Below are 13,055 nucleotides of genomic sequence, written 5' to 3' on the forward strand. Positions count from 1 at the left end.
ATTGAGTGAAAAAACTGAAGAATGACATGATTTTATTTATCATTAATATTAATGAGGGGAAGTAGCATGTACCCAAAAATAAAGTCACTGACATTTCCTTCTTCCTAATTCTCTATATAACCTTTATTTTTAAATACACTAAGTATTACCCCCAGTGTGTGACCATCCCTGGTGAGATCTGACCACAAATTAGTCTCGCTAGAAGTAACTATAACACAAGACAACCCCTTAGCAACAACTAGACTAAAAAACTTCTCCAAGACCAATTACAGCTTCTTACATGACAGCATAAATAGCTTCATAGCCCTTCTCTCCACTGATGGAACAGAGATCTATGCTGAGTTATACACCAATGCTTTATACAAACACCTGTACAATCGTATTGACTCTGCCGTACCTGATAGAACCAAAGCAAAATCTTCAAGGAAAAACAAACCTGTTTGGTGGACAACTGCCATCAATAGGCTATACAACAGGAGAAAGAAATTGCTGTCTAAGAGTAGGGAGGAATGGTCTCAAAACTGGAAACACTCCCTCCACAACTTAAACAAGCAAATAAGACTCCTAATGAAGTCCTCCAAAGCTAACTATGAATCCAAATTAGCTTCCCTAACAAAGGATAACCAAAAGGCATTCATTAGTTACATCCATAACCTCAAAAGTAAGGCCAAGATTTGCGCTGAACATGTAGTTAATGGTACTTCATATATAGAACCTGTGGATATAGCAAACTTGCTGGCTGACAGATTCAGTGAAAACATCACTCTTCTGTCCCTGCCACATATACCCAAAAGCATCCCTAACACCTGTCCCCCATCTAGTATCTCTGAGGAGTAGGTCTTAAATACCTTCTCCAAGGCCAAAAACACAGCCTCTATGGGACCAGACAACATCCCAGGCTGTGGTCTACATGAGTTAAAACAGGAATTAGTAAATCCAAAAGAAACACGCACTGAACAAAGAGGGTCTCAATGGTATAAAAACAAAATCTTTAATAAAAACACACACACAATAGTGAGCGCTTTCATCCTGACCAATCCAGGTACCCAGGGTCAATACTCACATATGCAAAACACCACACCCCGCACGTACGACTTGCACGGCCAAACCATATACAAAAACACACCAAAGGCCAGCAATTACAGTTCCAAGTTGTTTATTGATGAAAAACAGTGCTAGTAAATGCACCAATATCAATTCTGTAGTCCTCAGACTAGTTTCGGCATATGCCTTCTTCAGTGAGGGTAAATGAATAAAACTGTTCACCAGTTAATCAAAGATGCTTATATATGGCCCCTTGACCAATAAAAATAAAGGTATGTTCCATACCTATACATAATACATGAAGATGTAAAAAGGCTATGGAAATAACAGGTTAGAGAAAATGTAAATATATGCATATCCTATGTTACCTTGACATACCAATTGAAAATAACAATATTAATTATACTAGGGAAAATAGTTTACACAACAAACATAGATGTGTGATTACATGACTATTATGTATAAAAATACGAAACCATATCTGTTACAAGGAAAAAACTGAAATCATGCAACCCAAATCAACTGTTTCCTATAAAAAGGAAAAAGCTGATACAACCTAGGTCAGAAGTCTATAAAACATTCTCTAATAAACATAAGAGAGGCAAAACATATCAGATATCAACATCTCAATACAATCCTATACATATCAAAGGATTCCATCCTTACATTGGATTTCAAAAATATAAAGCACAATGCAGTGTAAATAATCCTGCATATAAGGTAAGTATAATGTACATGTCGCATCCACAAATCTAGTCTTCGACAAAATAAAGACAGAAAAACAATCATAAAAGGTATGTCCATCTCTGTAAATGTGACTATACCCAAATCAAATATTAAATATGCAGATGCTGCTAAGTACTCAATACCAATAATGGAATATACTTATTCTAAATCCATGGACAAAAAATCTCCAATGTATTGTGTGGAACTGTGTGTCATAGATGGTCATTTAGACCTGGTGGAAATAATGCTCCTAGGTGGATGATCCAGTATTTCTCCTTATGGCTAAGTATGCTTTGCCAACCTTGTAGGTTGTGTCTATTACCTGTAATTTTATCAATAATAGTAAACATAAATTTTGCAGTTTGATGTTTAACAGAATGTTGATATAAAGCATTGGTCAGTTTTTTGTTGCGGATATCACTACGATGTTCCCCTATCCTGATTCTTAAAGAACGAGAAGTTTTGCCCACATAAAAGGCATTACATTGACACGTGGCCAAATAGATGACCCAACTAGATGAGCAATTACCAAATGTTCTAACATCATACACCTTACTGGTGTTGGCACTAGTGAAGTGTTTGAGCTTATTAACTTGGCTACAAGAGGTGCAATGGCCACAAGGGAATGTTTCTAAAAGTTCATCTCCTGTGATCATAAGCTGTTTATATGTAGCACCACCACTCTCCTGATGTTTATAGTGTGAAAACAATGTACCCAAAGTTTTACCCCTCCTATATGAGATAGAACATTGGTTTCCCAAAATCTGTCGGAGATGATCATTGACTAACAAGATGTTCCAATTATTATTGAGGACTGCCCTGACCAGCTGATGATTCCTTCCAAAGGTAGTAATAAATCTAATATTGTCTTCCTTTGGGCAATGACCCCTATCTTTATATTGTAACAGTGAATTTCTATCCTGTTTATCGGTCCAAACCCTGGCTGATTCAATATCAAAGCAGGAATATCCCCTGTCCAAAAACCTGATCCTCAAATCTTTCTTAGCTGTGTCATAGTCGGCAGTAGAGGAGTTGATACGTTTCATTCTCAAATATTGAGATTTGGGGATGTTACGGATGGTGTGGCGCGGGTGCATAGTAGAAGCATGTAATAATGAGTTGAACTGTGGATATTTTCTATGGATTTTGGTACTGAGAGTATGGTCACTATTACGATATACTGTGACATCCAAAAAGTCAATTTGTTGCTTATGAGATGTAATAGAAAATTCTATACCCCATATGTTGTTATTTAAATATTCAACAAATTCAATAAGATAGGTAGCATCCGCACGTCACACCATCCAGCAATCATCTGAGTATCTCCTCCAAATGTCCATTTCAACTAGATAGATGTTATGTAAGGGATTGTAAATGAGGCACTCTTCCAGGTATGCCATAAAAAGATCGGCATATATTGGGGCAAAAGAGGCACCCATGGCAGTACCTCTGAGTTGCCAATAGCAATCTCCTTAGAAATAAAATACATTTTTGTTGAGGACATGTTCGGACATGCATATAAGCAATGTATTAAATCCAGGTGGATAAAGTTCAGCTTTGTTAAGCCAGAATTCCAAAGCCTGAAGCCCCGCCCAATGTGGTATGCTGGTATAAAGGGATTTCACGTCCAAAGTGCACATTAGCCATTCAGGCTCCAATTGGGTGTCCTCAATAATTTTAAGAAATTGGGTTGTATCCTGTATCCTTGCTCTGACCTGTATCAAAAGTGGTTTTAAATATTGTGTTAAGAATACTGATAATGGTTCAGTCAACGAACCATGACCAGACACAATAGGCCTCCCAGGAGGATGTATAATGGATTTGTGTATCTTAGGCAGCAAATATAAAATTTGCTTTGATGGATCCTTAACCTGAAGATGTTGGAATGTCTTCTTGGTAATTATACCCTCATCCAATGCATCATTAAGGAACGTATCTATTTCCTGTTTGAATTTTTTGGTTGGGTCCACCCCCATGTGCATATAACATTTAGAGTCAGACAATTGTCTAAGGCCTTCCTGAACATAGTAATTCATATTTTGAATAACCACAGCTCCTCCTTTGTCCGCTTGGAGTATAACAATATTGTGATTGGATCTAAGTTCGGATAGTGCCTGTTTCTCTTCAGGGGTGATGTTATCAGGGGCAATATTACATTCCAAATGAGGAAAATGAAGATCCTTGAGTACAGCTTGTTGAAAAATACCCACGTTTTTATTCATGGGCGGTTGAAAAGTGGATTTATGGAAAGTGAACTCAGAAGATCTTTGAGAAATTTGATTATCCTGTTCTGAAAAAAATATCTTGAGGTTAAGTCTACGACAATAGTCCATCACATCCATAGAAATAAGATAATGATCAGAGAAGAAACTGGGAACAAAACCCAATCCTTTATTCAGAATGTTGTGCTGTTGATCAGTTAGTACAAAATCCGACAAGTTAAGAACATTTTCAAATGATGTTTTCATTGTTTCAGTAATGATTGTATCAGTCCTGGCATTGAGTCTGTTCCTATTTCTATTGACGTGTTTCCTCCCCCCTCTGGGTTTCCTACCACTTCTAAAGGGAAGTGAGGATTAGTTTTCTTCTTTAATGGTGAGTTGGTGGTTATACCACCCTCACTGTCAGTATATGATGACTCCTCCCCTGATGTAATAGTGTGGAATTCGTCTCTATGTTTCAGTATGGGGTCTCTTCCTGGACCTGCCTCTGGTCATACCTGATACTGTATCCTGAAATCTCACAGTTCTCTGTGTTTGAAAAGGATGTCCCTTATCATAATCCATGACATCTCTGTTAAATTTTTTAACCTTCCTGTCCTTAACCAATTTGTCATAAGTAGTCAATTCTTTGGACAACCTATCTAAAAGCTGATGGTAGTTGTTACTAGATTGAAATTTCTTGCATTCCATACTTAATTCCTTAACTTCTGATACACATACATCAATTGTCCTCTCATAATAAGAGGCTAGAATTTTTACAAACGCCATGGAACCATTTCTTAATGCCTCATCCCATTCATCAGTCAGCCTCTGTTCAGATCTGCCAACTAGTGGGCGAAGTTTAATTCGAAGACCTCTTGGGGCCAAATTTTTGTATAAATAGGCTTTGAAAAGTCTAAGGTGCCATATATTAGCTCTCAGGCCCTTAAGTCCTTTTTCCAAATTACGGAATGCTAGTTCACAACTACCACCAGTATAAGAATTTGTTTGGCTATGGTTGTTGCTTGGGACTTGGTCCAATCCAAAAATGCCAATGTCTTCCCTATCAGCACACAAACCATCCAATATTTTGTCCAATTCCATGCTGAATAATAGTATTTGTAGGTTGTCCAAGAATGAATATCCAATATTTAATGGGACAGGATAGGATACCAGAGACAGGGCCAGTCAGAACACCTGACCCTAACAAAACACACAGAGATTCCTAAGTGGTAAAGATCATTAGATACTGCCACAGTTTAAATAGGGAAAAGGAACACACACTTAGTATATATCACTTCAAAAGACCATCTTGAATATATAATAAAATGGATCTATTGTAATTCCCAATTATAGGTGTAAATAGGAATCCTGCCTGCTTTGAATAAATGTAAGTATTGTAGCTGGTATATATACTTATCAAAATACAAAAAATGTGTCCAAACCCACTCACAAATGAATCTCTAGTGTTATATATTACTCAAAATCTTTGGGGTAATAATACTAATAGGGGCCATGATATCCATTATTAAATTCTGGTCTTAATGCTTAGGATGTGTAAATTATAACAGAATGTTCAATGTTCCAAGATATAAACCACATAAAAAACCATAAAGGCCTAGAAGTCTTGGTAGTGAGATCAAACAATTGTTATAGAGCAATATACAGTGCTATATTGTGTCAGATAATCAAAAGAACCTGATCCACTTCCAACCTACAGAACCAATATTCATAAGCTTTCAGTTGACATCTGCTCAAGGTATATATTGGATATATTAAAATATATGGACAAATATATCACCTAAAATAATATAATAGGTATTCAGAGTTATTATACGACACTATGTGTTATTTATTGCTCCAAAATAATAACTACACCTAATATCTACATAAGTATGGAAGTAATAAAGTTAGTATTCTTAGTTGTTCCATAAGATAATATGTCGATTCTACTTCAAAGTCATAACTACACCTCTTATCTATATACATATGACCATCATGCTGGCCCATACTCACATATACAACTGATTTTTCCTTTTTTTTTAATTTATATAAATATGTTAATTTGTTAATTGGTGTAATTTACATTGATTAAGTAATGTATTTAAGGAATGGTTTATGAACTTGGTTTTGCTTTCTGATGAAGTCCCTGGATTGGTCAGGATGAAAGCCCTCAATATTGTGTGTTTTTATACCATTGGGAGCCTCTTTGTTCAGTGCATATTTGTTCTGGATTTACTAGTTCGTTTATACACTGCATCTGCTTTTTGTACATTAAAACAGGAATTAGCATCGCCATTGAGCACGGTTTTCAATCACAGCCTAAGCACTGGCTTCATCCCAGCAGAATGTAAAACAGCTACCATCATCCCTTTGCACAAAGGGGGCGCATCCATGGACTCCGGGAACTATAGACCCATTAGCCTGACCAGCCTTATCTGCAAGGCCATGGAATGAATCATCATGGACCTTATTAACAAAGATATAGAAAATCTCCAAACACTTGACCCCACCCAATTTGGCTTTGTCAAGGGGAGATCATGCTTGAAAACTTGGTAGAATTCTTAGAGACAGTCACCAAAGCCCTAGATGAGGTCAAATCTGTGCATACAGCCTACCTAGACTTAGCCAAGGCCTGTGACACAACCCCCCTACACAGGCATCATTGATAAACTTACTCAGCTTGGTATCAACCCATATATTTTCAGGTGGGTTGCAAACTGGCTGACTCATAGAACTCATACGGTCAAAATAGAGTACTCCACCTCCTCCAGCAGACCTGTAACCAGTGGTGTTCCACAGGGATCAGTTTTGGGACCTCTACTGTTTGGAATCTACTTCTCTGAAGTACAAGCTAAAACTAAAGGACTGTGGCTGACAAAGTTTTCAAACTGGGAGCAATCATCAAAACCCCTAGCGATGTCAATATCTGATTAAAGGTCTTACGCAGATTAATGACTGATGCCAAAGTCATGGTCTTAAACTTAATGCAAAAAAATGCATTATTATCCCCTTTGGCAAGGGTGATGTTCCTGCAAACTACCACATCAAAAGCAATGCCCTAAGCACACAGTCAGTGGGGAGAGATCTGGGTACAGGTTGACAGCAACCTTAATTTCGATCACCATGTCTCCACAGTGGAAAGAAGAGCATTTTATATTGCTCATGTCATAAGTAAGGGCATTGCCTCCAGAAAAAAAGAGGTTATAACCCTCCTGTACTCTTCCCTCATCAGGCCAATAATAAATTACAATGCTTCTTTTGGCATGTTCCTTTCCAAACATCTGCAGAAATTGGAGAGACCACAGAGGTTCCTTACAAGGAAAAATCAGGGTCTTTAAGATCTGTCTTATGCAGACAGACTGAAATCATTGTCACTTTACTCTCTGTCATACAGACTGCTCAGAGGTGACCTCTGCCTTGCATATACAGCAATCTCTGATCCAGTTTTAATGCAAATGCTGCACATACACAAGTTAAATGGCTTGAGTCACTCGTTCAAAGGACATTAACTTGGTATATGACATCAACAGAACTTGCTGGAGAGACAGATTTGTGTCACAGAGTTCGCCCTACCTTTGGAACAAGCTTCCTATTCATGATAAACAAAGCTCCTTGTTGGCCCTGTTTAAGTGTAACTTGGACGATTGAATGGGTAACCGGAAATTCACCCTGGGGGTTCCACCTGTGTCCCTCTTGGACAGGGGCAGTAGGTGCTGATTTTAGTGTCTGCTTGAACCAGACACCCTTGGGAACACGGGTTGAACTTGGCTAGGCTTGTAAGGGCCTTGGGGCCCTTAGTTTAGTAACCTTTTATGATCCTATGATCCTTCTCTACAATATCTTCTAGGGGGATGCAACCTACCATAAGGTCAGAAAATGATCCTACAGGGCCAAATTTCCCTGGGCAATATGAATACCACATCAGGTTTCCCTTGAAAATAGGCCACAGTCTTAGTGGTACTAACCTAATCAACAAAACATACATACCTATATGCATGCATACATACGTACATGCATACACACACACACACACGCGCGCGCGTGCGTGCGTGTGTGTGTGTGTGAGGTCCTGAGAGACAGTCCTTTTAATTGTTGTAATATGAGAACATGAAATAATTTATGGGTTGAATAATTATATCAGTTGCAGTTCTTGTTTGAAAAATGTTTTAATTAATTTGTTTAGTTTTTATGATACACAAAAGAAATGGTTGCATGAATGAATATGTTTATTAAAGTCAGCCCTACTCTTTCTTCAGTAAGTGCTAATGAATCTTTTACATCCATCTGACCTTCTTCCATCTAGGGCAGATGACACCTCAGTTTAACATCCCCTCTGAAAGACTGCACACACACACACACACACACACACACACACACACACACACACACACACACACACACACACACACACACACACACTAGTGCAGCACCCCATTTATCTTGTACTGCAGGGTCAATAATGGAAAATGAATCTAAGCAGCACGTGTAGGTACAGAACCCACTTCACCTTTTAGAATTTAATGCATGTGTGCAACCTGTTGACCACTGACACTGACAATTCCGATGAGTTTTCCTATGACAGTAAAGGGGTATATAAACTGGTCAAAACTGGGAACAATTTAACTGGGCTTATAAACTTTCAGTTTTAGAGTACTAATTAAATAATGAACCATACTCCCCCAAATTAGAGAAAGTCATTCTGTTAAAAATAGAAACATTGTCTGCAAACTGTTGCCTCCAGATTTCAAGTCATTATCCAAATGAAATATTATACCACAGTTTCTCATGAAATGTATTTTGTGGGGTGCATTCAAATGTATGACTAGACCACTGAAGATAGAAGTGCATGGATATTTATTTATAGTTTTTATCCAGGGTAGAGAACTGATCCACATGGATCATTTTCAGATTCCACATGTAGATGCTAAACAGTGTCCCAAGACATCTTGTGATAAAGAACACTTTGTACATTTTTTATATTATGTTGGAATATATGCTGTGCATTTAGCAAAGGTGGCTATACAGAGGTTTCAGAACATAAGCATCCTGCTTCTCTGCCTTGTGAGGCTATTTGCCATAAACACTGGGATAGTTAGGGAATCCAAGAAAATATGCCAATAGAAATTCATTCCTGAATTTATATCACTGCAATATGCACAAGTTTGAAATGCAGCATAAATAAAGAGGCATATTACCTGGCTACATTAAAAGAAAACATTATGGCCATTTATATTTACTCCTACAAATTCTGAGAAATACAGGTATGTGTCAGCTGGCTGACACATTGGCTTATTAGTAACTATCGTTATTATTTATTTGTTTGTCTTGCCCTGGCCTCTGTACCACAGGGGCATCAATACTGCTGACGGGGAAAGGATTTTTTTAACTGCAGATGAGTTAGAACTTGGATACAGGAAGTGTATTTTTTTTAAATGTAACCATCAAACAGGAAGCATTCATTATACTGCCTAGAAGGAGTGTGCATTAAAACTGATCATTCATTTAATATCCTTAAATATAGTATTCCTGTCATGAGCTGGAATAACCAGAACTGAGTGAATGACTCTTGCTGTCAAACATTGATTTTGTTTATAGAGATAAAGGTTATAAAAGTATGACTCACAGTAGTTGCTGCCCTGCCTGCAGTAGTGATTGATTCAGCACAATAAACAGTAGGTACTGGCGTTTGTCATTAATGTATATCCTTGATGTCACCTATCCTCCTGGGAGAAGGGGCACAGATTCATCAGTGTACACTAAGTCCGACTTGGCTGATTTATGTGCCTCATCCGCATTAAGTATATGCCTGTGATTACTAAGCTTTGCTTTACTGGCTTGATAAAGTTCATCTTTAAAACTGTCATGTGCATTCTGACTTTAATACACACACCTGTATTAAATTAAAACCCATTAAAAGGACTGTCTGCAGAATAACGATCGCTGTGTAAACAGAAACGTTGTGTTAAGCTGATGGACTAGACAAGGGCACTACAGTGTTGCAAGATCTGAGGAAGTAGCTTTAGAAAGAAAAAATGAAGAAATGTAACTGTTACACTGGTGCACTGGCACCCGCGGTAGTGGTGCTGCGGTAGTGTTGTCGCCTCACAGCAAGATGTTGTCCCGTTCGATTCTCAGCTAGAGTGTCTTCTGCGTGGAGGCATACGTGAATGGGCGTGCCTTCGTTGAAGGTTGTGCGTCAGGGCTGGTAACTCGGCACGTAAAAATCCACTACCAAACATTAGCGGACCGGAGTTCCGCTGTGGCGACCCCTAACCGGGATAAGCTGAAAGACACATAACAACACTGGTGCACTGGCACATTGTTATGAAGAATATTCAGTGTCAAGGGAACCATGTAAGAGGCATATAGACACACAGCTACTTGCAGTTCAACTATTTACTGCAGAGTGACTCCCATAATCACATGACTCACACCACGTTGCTACTGTTATCAAATATATAATGCTCTAATCTCATACGCTGCACATAACATCCATCTTTTACTAAAATGTTGAATCCCCTTAGTGGAAATGTACTTTCACTGTACATATATAACTTGCTAACTATATTATGCTATATTTAACTATGTGAGTAATGGGAACCTGCATTACATAACTTTTAATAAACGTATTGGCAACTTCCATATATCTATGTACGGTCTAGGTATATCAGTGGTTCTTGATAAGGTAGTCATATCTTGAGAATTTACAGTAATTTCTCACTTTGTTAGATTTGTCTAGTTATTTCCATTTAGATCAGCACAATTTGCACTAGAAGCTTGAAGTAGCTCATACTGGGGACTTGATATATTATGGTTTGATTCAGGACTAGCTCGTCTAATAGTATCTTCTGTGGATTTCAACAAGCCACTTTCTGAGCCATGATTGATCTCTAGTATCTCCAGATAAAACTGTATTTCTGACAACTGTATCTCTGATTGAAAATGCATTTCTGACAATTTTTGTTCCTACTTCTCTGATATAACTGTATGTCATCTCTCTGTACCAGACATTGTACCGCTCAACTGTACAGATTTTCATAGAATGTCTGGATTTTTGCCTCATATTTTTGGTCAGTTTCTCATAAAATTGTGTTTTTTTTTGGCAAATCGCTGTCAAATTATTGAGGACTTTAATCAGAAAATAATGGCACACATTTGAGTTTCAGACTTCATATCCTTCAGAAAATTCATGCTAATGCATAACCTGTTATTCTATCAACTTTCTAGGTTTGTAAGAGTAATATTTAAAAAGTGTCCCTATTTTTAAGCCTTTGTCCTCCATTATTTGTGCATTTGTCCAGATTTCTTGCTCTAACAGGTTGAGAGGTATGGCTACCAGATACAATCTCAGATAACTGGAATGTTCTAGAACTGTAACCTGCACTGGGATTTTGCTATCAACATTGACCTTACCAGAATCCTTTTTATTCTGGCTCTTTCCTCTTCCTTTAAAATGGTGAGACTTTTGGCATTTTTCTTATAGAAGAACTTTAGCTTCTAGTAATTGTTGTCAGGAACTAGAACTAGCAATTATGTAAGAATTTTAGATTTCAGCATCCTAACCATAAGAGTATGTGATGATGATTGCCCCAAATATTGTAACAGAGTGTTTCTGTATTCAAGATGTGGCATGTAACAAACTGTTTTTTTGGAATGTTTGCATTTCTTTAGAATATTGTTTATTGTCTGGGCCATCCTTTCTACCTGTCCATCTTATTGCGGATACCTTGGACTCACATGATATGAGTGAATTCCCATTGTTTTGAAAATTCTTGAAACTTTTGACTAAGAAATTGCAGCCTACAACTTGCTCCAGGCACTTATACCTGGGACTACTACCTACAACTGCACTGTTTAAAAGGTACTTCATATAATAATCAATTATGTAGTAAAAAAACATAAATTCTTGTACTGCAGTAAGTTTATTAACAGTTTCAGTCCTGGAAATGAAGGGATAGCATGTTGCATTAATTCCCCCCTTTGTTTTTTTTTTTTTTTTTTTGAATATGCTGCACTTCTCCCAGATGTATTCCAGCTACTCAGTGTGTACAGTCATATTAAACTGGTACCTGGCATCCCATGCTCTTCCCTTGCATTTTGTCAAGCAAAGGTGCAATTCAACTATGTTTGATACTATATTGTCATGCAGATGCATAATTATGACCTCTGCCACATTTGAAAATCAGTCCCTGAACACACAGTTCATCTTTAAACAGGAAATGTAATTTAATGAGAGGCTATAGCTGCTTTATCCCATCAAGCCCTCCCATCATGACATTTCTAAGCAACTGTAGTTACAAGTCGTCTTTAATGCAATCTTTCAATTCTTTTAGTTGGTCTCCTGTTTTTGGCAGCTGTGACACAATCCACAGTATTTATAGTTATTTTTCTAGAATATCCTCTTTGCATTTGTTTAGATATGCCCTGCAATGTGAATAAACTATCCTGGGCTGTATCGCAGATTTATTTATTTATTGACATTTGATTACTGGTGAAGTCCAACTGGGTATGAGTTCATTTTCACCAGAGGCCCAGGAAGAAAAGCTCCAAGTATTACAAAACATTTTAAGAACAATAATTTTATAATCTTCAAAAATAATATAAAAACATCTACCATTTCAATAATTATACTGAATTAGATATAATATGAAAATAATGGTTAGGTATAGATACAAGTTATATGATGATGATTTAATATTTACAGAAGTTACAAAATTACAAACAGGAATTGTAATATAAAGTGAGAGAGAAGCAGGCTTATGTTTTTTGTTGAGAGAGAGAGAAAGCTAGGGGAGAGAAGAGGGGAGAGAAAGGAGGTGTAAGGTATGAATAGGTACTTGTTCACATTTAGGAATATAGTTTATCCTCCTGCTGAGTAAGAACAGAGTCAACTTTTTGCTAGGATGTCTTTCAGAATGGTTTTGAAGGATGGGAGGGAGAGTATTGACCTGATGGACACAAGTATGAAGTTCCAGACCTTAGCAACATGATATGAGTATAGACAACACCCAGCAGATTTGACAGGTTTGTGGACAGACGGGGCTTTTTGGTTACTGCATCATAATGACTGACTGGGAACGT

General features: G+C 37.5%; 1 protein-coding gene across 1 annotated transcript in view; it reads left to right on the forward strand.

The window, feature by feature from the left end:
• The window catches only part of AMHR2 (anti-Mullerian hormone receptor type 2), a 744,441-nt gene that overhangs the window by 584,604 nt on the left and 146,782 nt on the right, over window positions 1–13,055 (forward strand). The window lies entirely within an intron of this gene.

The sequence above is a fragment of the Protopterus annectens genome, chromosome 9.part0 (assembly GCF_019279795.1).
Source record: "Protopterus annectens isolate FY-2018-M chromosome 9.part0, PAN1.0, whole genome shotgun sequence".
NCBI classification, from domain to species: Eukaryota; Metazoa; Chordata; order Ceratodontiformes; family Protopteridae; genus Protopterus; species Protopterus annectens.